The 15,131-nt window shown below is 47.4% G+C and overlaps 2 pseudogenes; both read right to left on the bottom strand.

Annotated features, from left to right (window-relative positions):
- Positions 1-40: 40 nt before the first annotated feature.
- Positions 41-4,391, bottom strand: LOC132219289 (profilin-1-like; annotated as a pseudogene).
- Positions 4,392-11,356: 6,965 nt separating this feature from the next.
- On the bottom strand, positions 11,357-11,890 carry LOC132217812 (protein FAM241B-like; annotated as a pseudogene).
- Between the last annotated feature and the right edge of the window lie 3,241 nt (positions 11,891-15,131).

The raw sequence follows: 15,131 nt of genomic DNA, 5'->3' as shown, positions 1-15,131 counted from the left end.
GGAGAGAGCAGGAGGGAAAGCCACTTTCTGTCTTGCGTTGTCACTTCTCACAGGCCAACTCTGAAAGTCAAAGCAGCATTCATGTCACAACTAAAGGGGTTCATAGTGCCAAAGTAGAAGCTGTGATTATATCCATCTCACTGCGAGACTTTAGCCAAGTCCCTTTCTGGCCTCAGTTTTCTCAGCTATGAAATCATTTCTGGCTTCTGTTTCCTTGTCTGTGAAAAATGAAGTAATAATATCTACCCAAAAGGTGCTGGTAGCATCAAGTGAGAAAATGTAAGTGGTTTTGAGCTTTTTGTGGCGTGTCCAGGTTGCGGTTGAGCTGAGCTTGAAGGTGGAGAGAAATTTCACTACAAAGAAGGGATGCTGGCCCTAGCTGGTTTGGCTCAGTGGATAGAGCATTGGGCTGCAGACCAAAGGATCCCGGGTTTGATTCCAGTCAAGGGCAGATAACCTCGTTTGCAGGCTCCTCCCTGGCCTGGGCCCTGGTCAGGGCTCATGCAGGAGGCAACCAATCGATGTGTTTCTCTTACATGGATGTTTCTCCCTGTCTTTCCCTCTGTCTTCCACTCTTCCTAAAAATCAATGGAAAAAATATCCTCAGGCGAGGATTAACCAAAAAAAACCCCAAAACCACAAAAAACGCGGCATCAATAAAAAACAAAGAAGCAATGCTGTCTAAAGTGAGGGTCAGACAGAGCCTTAGAGAGGGCCAGGGGAGCCTTAGAGAAAAATGCTGTCCAGAATCCAAAGAAGCCAGTTGCTCACTGTACACACTATGACTGGAGATCAAACCAGCAACCCAGATATGTGCCCTGACCAGGAATCAAACCAGTAACCTTTCCGTGCGTGGGACAATGTTCAGCCAACTGAGTCACACCAGCCAGCACAAGGAGATGCAGCTCCCCAACCACATACCCCAAAGGGGAGATTCTCCCAACCACTGTCTGTCTTGGGGCTCCTACCCTTGCTCTCAGTTTAAACACTGCTTTTGATAGGGCCTTCTCATCTCTCGGTCCCTCCATCCATTCATTTAGCATCTACTGCTTACCAGGAGCTGGGGTTACAGACAACGGTTTACACAATCCCTTCCTCAAGGAGTTCCCAGGCCAGTGGGAAACAGCACCACAAACCCAAACTTACAATAATAAAAGTATACAGTCGCTTCCATCAGTTCAGAGTATCCGCGAGAGGAAATCAAAGAAAAATTCACAGCAGAGGAGCTGAACTTTTTTTAAATATGTTTTTATTAATGAGAGAGAGAGAGAGAGAGAGAGAGAGAGAGAGAAACATTGACTTGAGAGAGGAACATCAATCAGTTGCTCACTGTACACACTATGACTGGAGATCAAACCAACAACCCAGGTATGTGCCCTGACCAGGAATCAAACCAGTAATCGTTCCGTGCATGGGACAATGTTCAACCAACTGAGTCACACCAGCCAGCACAAGGAACTGAATTTTGAAGCATGAGATGATGAAAGGAGTTACCAGAACAGAGGAGAAATGGATAAGGTCTTTCTGAACCATGGGAAAGGCAGGCCCATGTAATTATCCTGTGAATAGCACAGTGAAATAGCACAAATAAAATGTGTTAATTTGTTACATGTAAATGTTTAAATTATACTACAAAAGCCTGTCTTGGCAAGTATTCATTTTTAATTTCTCTAGATCAAATAAGGGAGGGGGGCCCTGCGGGAGCTCCCTGTGGCTGACACGGCTCAGGGGTGACAATGAGAGTAGCATCAGGCAGTGTCTTTTAGTCGGGCCCCCCTCCAGTGCTAGGCTGCAGTGATGGTTGGTCTGGACACCTGGGTTTTCTAGGTGCCACAGAAAACATTCACTCAGGCAAGGTGGATACATCAGTGGGCAATAGTCCTTGCCCGAAATTAGCTCATGGTCGTCATGAATGGCCTTACGTCTCCCCACACACCCACCCACACACCTTCGTTCCGTCTCCTGTGGCAACTTCTGATGACCCTTCCAGCCTCAGGGCCCTTGATGCCTGGGTAGAGGCGCCTGTTGACTGGCACATGTAGTCTGGTCCCTCTGGAAAGATCTGTTTTGATTTTTTTCAAGTTTGATTCTCTACTGGGAGTTAACACAGTGGTATTTGGAACTTTGAGGCAGTCCCTTATGGGTTTGGTTACTGTGCACCAGTCTCTGAAAACCAGACACAGTCTGGCTGTCCTGAGGAAGTGGCATTTGGCAGCCCAAGGTTCTGTTGCCACGGCCAGGATGGCTCTTTGGAAGACCAGCTGCCACTTTCACCACTAAATGTCTTCCCTGGTGAATGACGTTCTCTGTAACCTCTTCTTTTCCTCTCCTCCTTATTCTACCACCCCAGTTACCCTCCCCTCAACTCCTTCCCTGTCCCCACTGTCACCCACCAGCCCAGACCCCTTTCCTTCTCAGACTATTCCAACTAACTAACTTGTCTTATATGTTCTAGTCTCCTTCTGCTACCAAATCTTTACCCATAGTGATCTTTTAAAAATGCAAATCTCATTTTGTCACTTTTCTACTTAAAAACCTCCAAAGGTTCCCTTGGCATAACATCTGTGTTTGTGATCTGGTGCCAGCTCCCTCACACTCATTCCCCATTCCATCCAAGACAGTATGCCCCCCCCTCCCCCATAGAGCCCTGGCACCTGCTACTGTCCTTGCCTAGAAGGCCCCAATCCCATGCCTACCTAACCTACCAATGTGCTAGAGTAATTCCTTCCTATACATCCTTTTTAAAAAATTTATATTTTATTGATTTTTTACAGAGAGGAAGGGAGAGGGATAGAGAGTTAGAAACATCAATGAGAGAGAAACATCGATCAGCTGCCTCCTACACAACCCCTACTGGGTACATGCCCTTGACCGGAATCAAACCTGGGACCCTTCAGACCACAGGCCGATACTCTATCCACTGAGCCAAACCAGTTAGGGCCTATACATCCTTTTGACTCCCCTTAGGTACCCCCTCCTCCAGGCAGCCCATTCCCCACCTGGAGCACACACTATCACAGAGCCCTGTCCTTCCCCCATTGGGGGATCAGACTGCTAGTTCTCTGAAGGAGAATATGCCTTGCCTTACCTAGCAGTGACTTAAGTGCCAGGAATAACTGTCAGATGACTGAGAAAGCAACATTTTAAGGCAGCAAGCCTTCTCCACTAAAGGTTGAACAACTCTGCTCCTCCAATTTCCTCCCCATTGGTGGGATTTCCAGATTCTCCCCGTGGTGGCCTTCCTGAGCATTCCACGGGACACCACGTGAGTATAACCTGGCTTGCCCAAATGGGGCACAGGCCCCATGAATGAAGCCATAACTGGGCTAGAAAGGGCACTTTCACTGCCTTGCTGGCTCCTGTTGTCTTGTTCCTGAGAGCCCCACGTTCTCACCTCACATTCTGCTCCTGCCTGGCTCCATTTCCACCATCTGGCCCACGTACAGGTGGTTGTGGACCCACTTTTAGGCCCATTCAACTATCCCCTCTATATAATGTCACCTTGTTAGATTCAGCCCATCTATGTCACTTAGCAATCTCTGTTTGCAAGGAAAAGAAACAAATTCTGGCTGTCTTTTTTTAGTGGAAACTTTTTTATTCAGAAAAAAAAAAAAGTTTTCCAACCACACACAGGTGGGGTTGGAAAAGGTGTCTGCCTATCCAGCCCTGGCCCTCAGCCCGTGTGCTTTGGGAAGTAATAAGGGGTGTGGGGTAACGCCCCCCCCAAATAAACATGGTGTATGTATGTATATGGAAAGGAGAGGAGTTCAGAAGCAGTGTGTGTGTGGAGGGGCGGGGGGGTTGGGAAGGGAAAGGCAAGGTCAGTACTGGGAACTGAAGGTGGGAGATTATTGCATAACATTTCTTGTTGATCATACCACCATGGACACCTTTTTTGCCCATCAGCAGGACTAGCATCTTGGCAGTCATGGTAATAATGATGGTGAAGGTGGGGGGGGTGGGGGTCCACAGATGCTCTTGGTATGAAGAATATACATGATACATTCCCCATCCTGCAGCAGTGAGTCCCAGATCACAGGTCATTTCTGATCCCCAACTGTCAGCCCATTCAGAAAAAAACACTTGACCCGATCTTTGCCAACTAGAACCACAACCTCAGCTGGCGTGATGTTGATGAAGGTTTTCCAGGAGATGGCAGCCCAGACAGAGGGCAAGTCCTGATGGCCCACATGGCCGCATCCTGAGAGGTCCCATCTGCTGTGAGGTTGTTGAGGTAGGCGTTCCACCGGGTCATGGCACTACTGTTGGGGCGATGGGCTGGGCTCAGGCCGCCTCTGGCTGGCAGGCGGGGGTGGGGGGGGGGGGCTGTGGCAGAGAGCTTGGAATGTGCGCTGCCGCCTGGATCGTGGCTCTGCTAACTGTGCAGCAGCCCTCACACTGCCTCTTCCTCTTTTTAAAAATAATTTGTTTGGAGGCCCTGGAAGTGTAATTAACAAAATAGTGCTGAACAGCTGGGTCACGATTAGGGCAAAGAAGCAAGACACTTCGGAAATCCAGGTAGCAGGAACCATCAGACACACTTTACAGGACGTTGCTGTCGGGAGAAATCAGCTGTAACCCTGTTCTGTCACTCTCAAGATTCTGGTTCCCAGGAAGCAGAGGCTGGCTGGCCTGGCCGGGCCACATGCCCACCCCTTGGCAAGGAGGGAGGCACCTGGATTCTTCCAAGGCTGCACCCAGTGGGGAAGGCAGAGCTAGATGTTGTCATCAGATGCTGAGTTGGTTGCTAGTCAGGGGAAAACACTGGATTCCATTCTGCTGTCCTTTTGTTATAACTTGCACAGATTCTAGAGATAAAGGAAGCCAGGACGGGGAAGAGTCGGTGCGGCATGCAAAGGGTAACCTGGGGTCAGGCTCCAGCAGAGCACGTGGCAGGTGATCCTGAGGGTAACCGGGCAGGCCTGGGGCACTATGGCATCAGTCGGTCCAGAGCCGACCCCACCAAGGGGCAGGCTAGGACTTCAGGAGTGTTTGTGGGCTCAGTGCTCACCACCCTGCAGTTAACACCCAGGGACAGTTTTCCGGCTTTCTGGTGACTAGGAGCCTTAGCTGCCTCCTTCTTCCTTCTCTCCTTGGGTCCTGCTCCTAATGAAAATTCTGAGGCCCTTCCCTAGTTGCTGCTCTTGTTTGCTCCCTAGTGGCCATGCCTGGTGTGACAGTGCTCTCTCGTCTCAAAGAAAAAGTCCCGGTCCTAGCTGGCTTGGCTCAGTGGACAGAGCGTTGGACTGTGGACTGAAGGATCCTGGGTTTGATTCTGGTCAAGGGCAAATGCCCAGGTTGCGGGTTTGATCCCCAGTAGAGGGCGTGCAGGAGCAGCCTATCAATGATTCTCTCTCATCATTGATGTTTCTATATTTCTCACTTTCCCTTCCTCTTTGAAATAATATATATATATATATATATTTTAAAGCCCTAGCCAGTTTGGCTCAGTGGATAGAGCATCAGCCTGTGGACTGACTGAAGGGTTCAATTCCAGTCAAGGGCACATGCCTGGGTTGAGGGCTTGATCCCCAGTAGGGGGCATGCAGGAGCAGCCGATCAATGATTCTCTCTCATCATTGATGTTTCTATCTCTCTCACTCTCTCCATTCCTCTCTGAAATCAATAAAAAAAAATTTTTAAAAATAAATAAATGAGAAACATATTTTTTTTAAAAAGTCCCCAACCTGCAGAGAGGGATTTAGCTCTGCATCCTGAAAATGGCCCAGTAGATTAAGCAAGCATTTTTTCCAAACAAAGAATTGTCGACAGAAGTTTTCCCCCCAATGGATTGATTGAAGTGATGTAACTACAAGTCCTACGAAAGCATGAACGATTATATCCTGCGAGCTACGTTCCATGTCAGTTACACTGAAAAGAGGAGAAGTGCATGGACACAAGGACGCTCCTGGGACGCGGCAAATGTCAGACCATAGCGGCAGGGACCTCCGAGGCTGGCCCTCCTGGCTCCGTGGGCCGTACACTGGGAGAAAGGCATACACTGCTGAAATGTCAGCCTGTCAACACATCACATGCCCTTCTACCAGCAACTTCCGTATCAGCACGCGCACCCCATTTCCTGGGCTTCCTTGACCACGCAAGACCTCTCACTGCCTTCAGACATGTCTGCCAGCATTTCTTCTCCAGACACCAGCAACCTTTGATCCACCACCTGCCTTTTGCAGCCCCCATGGAGTAGGCATTCCCAGAAGACAGGCTAGATGTCATTTGCAAAGAGAAGAGGAGGAGGAGGAGGAGGGTAGTTACTGTATTAAACACTTAACAACGTTAACTCAGACCTGTGGACACCCCCATCCTATGGGGCAGGCCCAGACACCCCACAGCTACAAGAGGCAGGGACCCCATGAACAATGAGTGGGGGGCAGGGCTGGGGGAGGCTTCCTGGGAAAATGGCTGCACCCACTGAACCAGTTTGTGCCAGAGGGTGGTGCCATTGGTTTCTAGTTGCAAGGCTATTTCACTCTTCCTGATTAGGACACTCTTCCTGATGAGTACAGCGGTCACCATTCTCCTCGCCTACTGCAAGCTTTCCCTTGTGTCTTTAGCCCAGAGCCTCTACTTGGGCGGTGACACTAGCCTGGCCATGCATTCCAGGTCCTTAGCTCTCCTTAGCCTTGAGGTGTGAATGACATTTACCCTCATGAATAGTCATATAACTAGGGGTCTATTCTTCTCATTAGGACACATGGCCTTGATTACGCTGCTCTGGGGAGGTCGTTGGATTACTATGGAAACCATGACTTTATTTTTAATTTTTAAAAAATATATTCTATTGATTCCAGAAAGGAAGGGAGAGGAAGAGGGAGATAGACACATCCATGATGAGAGAGAATCATTGATCAGCTGCCTTCTGCACACCCCCTACTGGGCTCGAGCCCAAAACCCAGGCATGTGCCCTTGACTGGAATTGAACCCGGGACCCTTTAGTCTGCAGGCCGACGCTCTATCCACTGAGCCAAACCAGCTAGGGTGAAACCATGGCTTTAGGGCTGGATACTATAGGCAATACAGACAGAGGCGATATATGAAAGTGAAACAGACCCCGCCAGCAAGCTGGGCTCCTTTCCCGGACGGTGCTATACACCCGAGTTAGGTGGTTAGTAAGCAAGTTGCAGGTAAAGGGCATTCCCCTCAGTTAATTGCAAGGGCAATCATGCAATCCTGCGACTATGCCAAAGTGTTTTGTGCTGGTCTCAGCCTATTAATAACCCATGTTATTGACTGGACCAGCCCTTGTGATTCTTATTATGATTGCAAGATGCACCTCAGCAATAACCATAAAGAAACTTTGAAAAAAAATCAAGGTTTATTACTTACAGGACCTGGAAATTACACAGCACACCTGGAGCCATGCAGCAAGGTCACAGGTAAAGAGAAAGTGCACAGGCCTGGGTTTCTGCTTTTATTAGGGTCAAAAGTGGAGGTCTGGATTTTTGTTTGTTTTGTTTTTAATATATATTTTTTTATTTCAGAGAGGAAGGGAAAGGGAGAGAGCGAAAGAAACATCAATGATGAGAGAAAAACATAGATTGGGTGCCTCCTGCACGCCCCCTACTGGGGATTGAGCTCGCAAGCCGGGCATGTGCCCTTGACCACAATCTTACCCAGGACCTTCCAGTTCGCAGGCCAACGCTCTATCCACTGAACCAAACCAGCTCGGGCAAGGGGTCTGGGGTTTTTGCAGGCTCACTCTTTATTGGTGAATTTAAAAGTAAACGCAGGAATTTAAAGTGAGAGTAGAGAAAATAGAAGAAAACAAGTGGCCTAGATGGTCAGTTATTGAAATCAACCTGAGATCTCTAAAACAAAAGGAGCCACAATGTGGGGAAGTGGCCTGGCTCTTTGGGAAGGAAATCGCCATACAAGTCCAGGGAGCGCAGAAAGTCCCAAACAAGATGAACCCAGAGGCCCCACACCAGACTCAACATAAAGACTGTCAGCTGAGCCCTGGCCAGTTGCTCAGTGGTTAGAGTGTCAGGGCTTGGACTGAAGGGTCTCGGGTTCTATTCCCAGTCAAGGGCACAATCTTGGGTTGCAGGTTTGATCCCTGGCCCTGCTCCAGGCTCATGCAGGAGACAACCAATCAATGTGTTTCTCTCACATGAATATTTTTTCTCTCTCTCCCATTCCCTCTCTCGAAAAATGGAAAAAACATCTTGGATGAGGATTAAAAATTATTTTTAAAGACCATCAGCTGATTTCTCAACAGAAACTTTGTGGGCCAGAAGAGAGTGGCAAGAAATATTTGAAGTGATGAAAAGCAAGGACCTACAACCAAAATTACCCAGCAAAGCTATCATTTAGAATCAAAGGACATATATAAAGTGCTTCTCAGACAAGAAAAAGCTAAAGGAGTTCATCACCACCAAACAAGTATTATATGAAATGTTAAAGAGTCTTCTTTAAGAAGAAGAAAAAGATAAAAATATGAATAAAATGGCAATAAATACATATCTATCAACAATTGAACCTAAAAAAACAACAAATAAGCAGAACAGGAACAAACTCATAGATGCAGTGAACGTTTTGATGTTTGCCAGATGGGAGGGGGCGTTTAGGGGAATGCATGAAAAAAGTGAAGGGGTTAAGAAGTACAAATTGCTTGTTACAGAGTAGTCATGGGGATGTAAAATACAGCATAGAGAATATAGTCAATAATCTATATATATAAAGGCTAACATGCACAGTGTCCCCACAGGAGTTTGACTGGGAGACCAGGAGTTCTATCGCTTGCTATGACGTGCGCTGACCACAAGGGGGCGGCGCAGAATGAAGGAAGGCCCCAGCTGGCAGCCAGAAGGCCCCGATTGGCCCTGATCACCAGCCAGGCCTAGGGACCCTACCCGTGCACGAATTTCAAACACTGGGCCTCTAGTATTCTAGTAACTATGCATGGTGCCAGATGGGTATGAGATCTATCAGGATGATCACTTAGTGATATAGTGTCAAATCACCAGGATATACACCTGAAACTGATATAATAATGTATGTCAACTGTAATTTAAATATTAAAGATGATTTTAAAATCTATATATATATAAGCCCAGCAACCATTATGGAGGAACAACCAGAACGACCAGTCACTATGACACGCACTGACCACCAGGGGGCAGATGATCAATGCAGGAGCTGCCCCCTGGTGGTCAGTGCGCTCCCACAGCAAGAGTGCCACTCAGCCAGAAGCCGGGCTCACGAAGCGAGGGGTCGCGGACTGCGAGAGGGATGTCCAACCGCTGGCAGTCAGACATCCCCTGAGAGGTCCTGGACTGCGAGGGGACACAGGCCAGGCTGAGGGACCCACCCCCCAAGTGCTCGAATTTCGTGCACCAGGCCTCTAGTATATATATATATATATATATATGTGTGTGTGTGTGTGTGTGTGTGTGTATATGTATATATATATATATTTTTTCCTCCTTATCATTACAATGGGACAACATTGGACAAAACGACCAGGAATCAACCTGTGACCTCCTGGTTCATAGGTTGATGCCAAACTACTGAACCACACCAGCCGGGGCATATAGGTAATTCTTTGTAATGGCTGCATAATATTTCATTATATGGATATTTCATAACCTATATATGTCATCACTATGAATGTCCTGTATAAAAGTGTTTAGACATTTGAATAAATTTCGTAGAAGGAAGATTGCTGAGTCAAAGGGATTTGCATTGAAAATTAGGATGGTTGCTGCTAAATTTGAAACAGACAAAATAATATGTTCCCCAAAATTGCTCAATTGAGTCAAGTCCTACCGGAACAAATTGCTCCATTGAATTATGCCCTGCTGGGACTAAGGCAGTTATTAGTAGGTAGCTATAAAACAATGGTCCAGTAACTACCCTGACTTCTTCTTTTTATTTATTTTTTATTGTTGTTAATCCTCACCAGAGGATATTTTTCCATTAATTTATTTTTAGAGAAAGTGGAAGGGAGGGGAAGAGACAGAAAGAAAAAAACACCGATGTGAGAGAGACACATCGATTGGTTGCCTTCCCCACATCCTGACCAGGGCCAGGAATCGAGCCTGCAACCAACATACTTGCCCTTGACCGGAACTGAACCTGGGACCCTTCAGTCCGCGGGCCAATGCTCTATCACTGAGCCAAACCAGCTAGGGCTACCCTGACTTCCTTTAAGTTTGTTTTTCAGATCTAAAGTGGGGGGGGGGTGAGGGTAATGGGGGGATAAGGACACAGATATAATACTTTAATCAATAAAGAAATTTTTTAAAAAAAAAGAAGAAAGAAAAAAAAGAAAGCCAAGCCACAAACCCCAAAGACAAACTCAAATCTAGTTTGGAAAGTCCTGCACCCCATAATAAGTGCTGTACAATCCCAGGACACTTGGTTCTGCTGACATATGTTGGGTATCAGTTTCCGTATACTGTGTTCTAAAAAAGGAAAAAGCCAGCCAACCTACACCCCGATTGCTTAACCCCAGCAACTGCTGTATTCCCTGGGAATACAAACCCCTAAGTCCTCATTCTGAGTGCAGAACTGGGAAGCTACCTCAGTGTTCTCACCCTCTGCAGGGCCTCAATCAATCTACCTTTGCTTTTGTCAGTGTCCCTGGTCTAAATTCTTTTTTAAAAATATGTTTTTACTGATTTTAGAGAGAGATGAAGAAGGAGGGAGAGAGAGGTAGAAACGTCGATGAGAGAGAAACATCAGCATCTAGGCTGCCTCCTGCATCCCCTTGCTATGAATCGACCATGTGCCCTGACCCCTGAATGGACTTGAATTAGAGACCTCTTGGTGCACGGGTCGATGCTCAACCACTGGCCCACACCATCTGAGCTAAATTATTTTCCATTAGGAGTCAAGAACCCAAACTCATCGGCAACAAACGGTTTCCAGAAAAGTTGTACAAATTTATATTCACACTTTAAAATTAGTCCATCTCCCCCCACTCTCACTAAATTTGAAACAGATAAAATAAGATGTTCCCAAACATTATTTTGTCCATGTTTTCTAAATTTATGCATTGAAAACACCACCACAATAAATAGAATGCCAATACCACCTGTCATAAATAAAAGGTAGCCAATAAAAACAGGGCTATAGAAGTCTGGAAACTTTTCCCACCTGCCCTAACCCCACGGCCTGTTCCCTGGTTACGGGGGAAATCAGCACGGGTTCCAGAGGCATGAGAACATCTCGGGCGCCAAGCTGAGCCTGTCTTCTGGCATAAAAGGACTGCCAGAGGATGGGAGGGAATCCTTTTCTTGCTTGTTGTGCTTAATGCAGGCCCGATACTGCCCAAAAAACATCTCAAGGGAGTGAGGGTATCCACCCGATACTCTGGGACTACTGGACTAGAGGCTCCCTCTGCATCAAGCTTAACACAGCGTGGAAACAGCGCTCTCTGAGCACACCTTCAGACCACCACGAGGTTCCCCTCCCCATGTGCCTGCTCTCACACCAAGGCCTGGCAACTCCCTCTCCCCGCGCCTGCCCCCCAGCAGAGGTCACCACTGACTCAGGTGGGACACCAGGTAGAGGAGGCCCGCCAGCAGGAGCCCACGCACGCCGCACACCGAGCATCATGAGCAGGAAGAGGAGCAGGATGGAGGTCACCAGCTCCAGGCCTGGTGTCCGCGATGCCACTGGGGGAAGCCCATGTTCACCAGCTGCGGGTTGAGGTCATTGAAGGGGGACTGAGCAGCACCTAGCCTGGCTCCCCGCTGCTGCTGCTGCTGCTGCTGCTGCTGCTGCTGCTGCTGCTGCTGCTTCCGGAGACCAGGACCCCCGAGGGGGCACCATGGCCCCTATTGAGCAAGCTCTGCCGAGGGGTGCCACTGCGCGGTGGGGCAGGGGGACCGTCATCCTGCATGATTTCCCCACTGGCCAAGATGCGCACCATCCTCCCAGCAGTGCTGGGTCCCTGCTGGGCTGCACCTTTCCTCAGACCTCAAAAGGGCCAAAACGGTTACTAGCCCCCATCTCTTGCCCGTGGCCTGGAACCTGCTGGCCCCCGCAGAAGGCCAAGTGGGTCCTGGCCCCCAAAGTCCCTCTGTGCTTGGTCATCCCCATCCCCTGCCCTCGGTGCACCTGACCCTACCGATGGGGGAAGTGGGGTGCTCCCGGGCAGTGGAGCCCAGCTCTGAAACCAGGCCCTTGCGATAGGGAAAGGATGCATCCCCCACACCCCCACGTCCCAACACCTACCTACAGGCAACTCACTAATTCTTTTTTTATTTTTATTACTATTACTGATTTTAGAGAAAGAGAGGGAAGGAGAGAAAGAGAGAGAGGAACATTGATTTGTTGTTCCACTTATTTATGCATTAATTGGTTGCTTCTTGGATGTGCCCTGACTGAAGATCAAACCCACTACTTTGGCCTAAGGCAGTGATGGCGAACCTTTTGAGCTCGGCGTGTCAGCGTTTTGAAAAACCCTAACTTAACTCTGGTGCCGTGTCACATATAGAAATTTTTTGATATTTGCAACCATAGGAAAACAAAGGCTTATATTTTTGATATTTATTTTACATATTTAAATGCCATTTAACAAAGAAAAATCGACCAAAAAAATGAGTTTGCGTGTCACCTCTGACATGGGTGTCATAGGTTCGCCATCACTGGCCTAAGGGGACGATGCTCTAACCAACTGAGCTACCTGGCCAAGGTGTCACACTAATTCTTTAAAAAAAAAAAATTTGTAATCTGTTGGGTAAAGAATGCTTTACTTGACTATTTGACTGATGCTGGAATTCAGTAGTTTCTCATGTTTGTTGGTCATTTGCTTTCTTCTGCAAATTACTTATTCAAATCCTTTTTTCTTTTATTCCTTTTAAATATATTTTTATTGATTTCAGAGAGGAAGGGAGAGGGAGAGAAAATCATGATGAGAGAGAATCATTGATTGGCTACCTCTTGCATGCCCCCTACTGGGGATCGAGCCCACAACAGGGGCAAGTGCCCTGACCAGGAATCAACCCCACACCTCCTGGTTCATAGGTCCATGCTCAACCACTGAGCCATACCGGCTGGGCCAAATCCTTTTCCTATTGGACATTTTGGCCTTTTAAAATATATATATATATATTTATTGACTTCAGAGAGGAAGGGAGAGGGAGAGAGAGAGATAGAAACATCAATGATGAGAGAGAATCATTGATTGGCTGCCTCCTGCACGCCCCACACTAGGGATCGAGCCCGCAACCCAGGCATGTGCCCTGACCGGGAATAGACCCTGGGACCCTTCAGTCCACAGGCTGACACTCTATCCACTGAGCCAAACCAGCTAGGGCTTGGCCTTTTTCTTAGTGATTTGTAGTTTTAAGTATTTTCTATGTAAAACTTGTGTTTGTTATAGATGTCCCATGTATTTTTCTCCTAGCCAGTCAATATGTCAGCTTTGTTTATAGTCTTTAGCCTTAAAGAATTTTAAATATTTGTTAGTAAGTACAGATTAAATCCCGAGTTTCTTTATTGTTTAAAAAGAACCTAGAGGGCTTATAAGAATATGTCATAGGCTAAATGAAGAATAAGACCAGGACAAGACAGACTAGTGGTGGGATATAAAGAAGGAACCCCAAGACAACTTCGTAGCCACAGATGCCTATAGTCGGGGCAGCACAAGTCCATTCATAATCAGGAGAGAGCTCATGCCTTTGCTCAGGAAAGTCCTGGTTGGGGCGGGCATGGAGGGCGGGCAAGTCTCCTCCCCTCAGGCACTTCTCTCACGTGTCAGGTGGGGAGGCTGCCCTGGCCTCTCCACCATGCCCCACCACACCCCACCACACCCTGAGCGGCCCTAGGCGGAAATCCTATGAAGGCCACTGCCTCTTCGAAGTGACTCAGAGATTTATGGGGTGACAGCATGTCCCAGGGATCTTATCTTATACCAGGATCCACCCTTCCAACCTGCAGCGGCTCCTGGAGCTCAAGCAAGTCTCCTCTTGGAGGGGAACACAACACCTGGAAGAAGTGATCCATGGAGTCCTGCCCAGCCCAGCTCAGGCAGCTTACAGACATCCAGCCCCCATAAATAAAGTTTGCACATTGAATTGAGTTGCCATACAGTTCACTTTTTTTTAATAGATTTTTTTTTTTGAGAGAGAGAGAGAGAGAAAGGGAGATAGAAAAACATCGATGTGAGAGAGAAACATCAATCAGCCATCTATCTTCCCTTCGCACCCTGACAGGGATCAAACCCACAACCTGGTTATGTGCCCTGACCGAAATCAAACCCTCCACCTTTCTGTGTATGGGATATCGCTACAACCATCTGAGCCACACCGGCCAGGGTGACCATTCACTTTTTGAGAAAACATTTAAGTTGTTGATTTTATTTTGTAATTTTGATTTTTTATGTTGGTGTCACTGTGAGTTTATTTTCAGATCTCAAGCGTTTTCATAGACTGTTGAAAAGTGCTTGGGTCCTCAGCCCTGTGGTAACCCCTCCCGCCCCTCCCCGCAACACACACACCCAGCAGGGTTCACCTCACCAGAGACTCGCTTCCCAATCTCCAGGTGCTACAAGGACCTGGAACTCCTCCTCGGATGGGAATTACCAACTGGGCTCCGATAAACTAATTTTAGGGGGGAAACTTGAGAAGAGAAAGGAAATTTCTAACTCATTATGCCTCCAACCCCAAACAAATCTGGGGTTGCAGGTAGAACTTTAACAACCTGAGGCCCTTTGGGAGGCTGCAAGGCCAGGCCTGGAGAATCCAGATTTGAATGGGGTACTTCTTTGATTGGCAGGGCTGGTTAGGTGCTGTTAAATATCCCCTGACCCACTAAAGGTGGATCCTAGCATTTGGCATGGTCTTTTTTTTTTTTTTTTAATTAAATCTTTATTGTTCAGATTATTACATTTGTTCCTTTTTTTCCCCCCCATAACTCCCCTCCTCCCAGTTCCCGCCCCACCCTCCGCCCTCACTCCCCACCCACTGTCCTCATCCATAGGTGCACGATTTTTGTCCAGTCTCTTCCCACATCTCCCACACCCCTTTCCCCCCCAAGAATAGTCAGTCCATTCCCTTTCTATGTCCCTGATTCTATTATAATCAACAGTTCATTCTGTTCATCAGATTATTTATTCACTTGATTCTTAGATTCACTTGTTGATAGATGCATATTTGTTGTTCATAATT

This window comes from Myotis daubentonii, chromosome 16, assembly GCF_963259705.1.
Source record: "Myotis daubentonii chromosome 16, mMyoDau2.1, whole genome shotgun sequence".
In the NCBI taxonomy this organism is placed as follows: domain Eukaryota; kingdom Metazoa; phylum Chordata; class Mammalia; order Chiroptera; family Vespertilionidae; genus Myotis; species Myotis daubentonii.
Note: the sequence above shows the minus strand (reverse complement) of the source record. Positions and strands in the feature narration are given on the sequence as shown.